The sequence below is a fragment of the Priapulus caudatus genome, unplaced genomic scaffold (genome assembly GCF_000485595.1).
Source record: "Priapulus caudatus unplaced genomic scaffold, Priapulus_caudatus-5.0.1 Scaffold780, whole genome shotgun sequence".
Classification (NCBI taxonomy): Eukaryota; Metazoa; Priapulida; class Priapulimorpha; order Priapulimorphida; family Priapulidae; genus Priapulus; species Priapulus caudatus.
Genome location: NW_014577841.1, coordinates 45,968 through 48,786, shown reverse-complemented (window position 1 = coordinate 48,786; position 2,819 = coordinate 45,968). Strand labels below are relative to the sequence as shown.

At 46.3% G+C, this 2,819-nt stretch overlaps 1 protein-coding gene across 2 annotated transcripts in view; it reads right to left on the bottom strand.

The window, feature by feature from the left end:
- LOC106813481 (ER membrane protein complex subunit 7-like) overlaps positions 1 to 1,958 on the bottom strand; it is a 42,934-nt gene extending 40,976 nt beyond the window's left edge. For both annotated transcript variants that reach the window (XM_014817621.1, XM_014817620.1), the window contains exons 1-2: positions 1,690 to 1,958; positions 1,305 to 1,386 (exon numbers count right to left, since the gene is read on the bottom strand). The gene's annotated coding sequence lies outside the window, so the exon portion shown is untranslated. The remainder of the gene's footprint in view (positions 1 to 1,304; positions 1,387 to 1,689) is intronic.
- Between the last annotated feature and the right edge of the window lie 861 nt (positions 1,959 to 2,819).

The following is a 2,819-nucleotide window of genomic DNA, read 5'->3' as shown; positions in this document are numbered from 1 at the left end:
AGGGTAGCTGCCTCACCTGTGAAGCTATTTACTCTACTACACGCGCAGCCTGGGCTGGGGGAGGAGGGTTAGAGCTAAAGGTAAGGGTAGCTGCTTCACCTGTGAAGCTATTTACTCTACCACACGCGCAGTCTGTAATGGTGGAGGAGGGTTAGAGCTAGAGGTAAGGGTAGCTGCCTCACCTGTGAAGCTATTTACTCTACCACACGCGCAGTCTGTGATGGTGGAGGAGGGTTAGAGCTAGAGGTAAGGGTAGCTGCCTCACCTGTGAAGCTATTTACTCTACCACACGCGCAGTCTGTGATGGTGGAGGAGGGTTAGAGCTAAAGGTAAGGGTAGCTGCTTCACCTGTGAAGCTATTTACTCTACCACACGCGCAGCCTGTGATGGGGGAGGAGGGTTAGAGCTGGAGGTAAGGGTAGCTGCCTTACCTGTGAAGCTATTTACTCTACCACACGCGCAGCCTGTGATGGTAGAGGAGGGTTAGAGCTAGAGGTAAGGGTAGCTGCCTCATCTGTGAATCTATTCCACGCGTGGCCTGTAATAGTGGGTGGCGGGCTGCAGGCTCAAAGTGTTCTTATCAAGATAGAAATTAGTTGTACCCGTGTAGCCATTCTCTCTACTACACGTTATCTGTGGCAGAGAGAAGGACTATGTGGGCAGAGCTACATGTCAGTCCTGCATGTGCTGCCATTCACACAACTATATGCTGCGAGTGATGGAGTGAAAGGTTATATGGTTAGAGCTGGTGGTTAGATGTATCTGTATAGCCATGCACTCCGCCACACATAATAATATTGCCTTCAGCTACAAGTACATATAACAGGGTGCGAAATTAACGGGAGTCCGGAGTCAAATACTCCCTGATTTACTGTCGGACTTCCTGATTTTATATATGCAGGAGTCCGTGTGACCCTGAAAATTCTGTCATAATAACTAGTTCGTTCCGGAGCACGACCTTGCGGAATTACTGTATTTGTTCAGCTAATGTCCAAACAAAATTTGGCAGACGTGCAACTGCATGAATCTTAAAAATAAGCACATGCGTTATTGTTAATATCTTTAATTTTGAACCTAAGACTGCAGACTCCCTCATTTTGCTGCGGACTCCTCTTCTTGAGGGTAGGGAGTCCGTTGGACTCCCTTGTTCAAAAGTTAATTTCGACCCCTGCATATAGTACAGTTACATGTAACGTTGTTCCCGCTGCGATGCAATAAACATTCCGCTAAAGAAATCCCAAGAATGCTGGAGAATATTAAACATATTAGCATATTAAGGTATAAGCCTATCTGACATTACTTACGACACGGTAAGCCACCTATCGGCTAGATGAGTTCTTGGGCGTTTGACGCGGGAGAATGAAGATGTGGATCTAACAGCACCGCCTGTCGTGATTTGTAAAAATCAAATAAAGACGGAGGTAAAATGAAAATCCACAAAGAATTCTGAAGTTAGATCAAAGATTGCTAGGCACGCAGCAATGGTACGATCCACGATACACATCTTTAACGAGTGTATGCATGTAATAATGAGCCTTGTTTAACGAGTGCTTGTTAATGAAACTAAAAAATCCCCCCAAATAAGAATCTTATATAACATATAAAAGAAAAAAAATATTATTAAAAAAATATGAAAAAAATATGAAAAAGGTAAAAAATATAAAAATATATAAAAGATGGACACCGTACATTTCAGGCCAGGACGCGGTCCTCTCTCCTGTGCGCCCTATACGAAGAGCTGCTGCAGAAGACGGAGAGAATGTTCTCGGAGCGGACGCCGCCACCTATCGAGAAATCGGAGAACTATTCGTTCTTCGATTCGCTGCGAAAGGTCGTGTCGGGATCTCACAAGACTCGCCTGACTTCGACGGAGTTCGTGCCTTATCAAAGACAGAGCAAGAAATCTGAGAGACCAGCAGAGCAGCAGCAGTCGCAAAGCGCAGCATCAAAGATGGAGAAAACGGCAAGTGCTTTTATAGTTTGGTTGCAAGAGACACGCGGACATCACACGTACAGATTCCTTTGATAAGATTTCAGATTAAAATCTCGCGCGCTCTTTCTCTCTCTCTCTCTCTCTCTCTCTCTCTCTCTCTCGCTTGCGCTCTCTCTCTCTCGCTCTCTCCCTCACCCCCTTCTCTCTATCGCTCGCTTGCGCACGCTCTCTCTCTCGCTCTCCCCCCATCTCTCTCTCTCTCTTTCGCTCCCTCTATCTTTATTTCTCAACGTGTCTCTAAATTAGAAGCAATTGCTTTCCTGAATACACTACGGCTCGTGCGGATACGCTCAGTGCGCACTATATGCAATATTGCAATATGTTGTCGTGAGATAATAGCCTGCTGCGAGTAATGCCTCCGAAATTAGATCGCGTTGTCGCCTTCATTAGCAACATGCCCATTAGAGGAATGGTCGTCTGCAATAACCAATGATTAACGGGCTAACGGACGAACGCTAGTCACGTGCCAACGTTTACGACTAATTTGTTGAAAATCCGGCAGGAATTTTCTGGGGGAGGAGGGCAAGGGGGTAGTTACGGTCCGGCCGTGATTCGATGCGTGGGTGTGCGTGGGTGTGTGGGGTGGAGGGGGGCGCCATATTACGTTTTTCTCACAGGTGCCAGACACGTACCCGCCTTAACATTTATCGCAACGTCGGCACAGAGAACATTAATTACATATCTATCTCTTTCTATCTCATTCTCTCTCTCTGTCCTGTCTCTCTCCCTCTCTCTCTCTCTCTCTCTCTCTCTCTCTCTCTCTCTCTCCCTCTCTCTCTCTTTCTATCTCATTCTCTCTCTTTCTCTTTCTCTCTGTCCTGTCTCT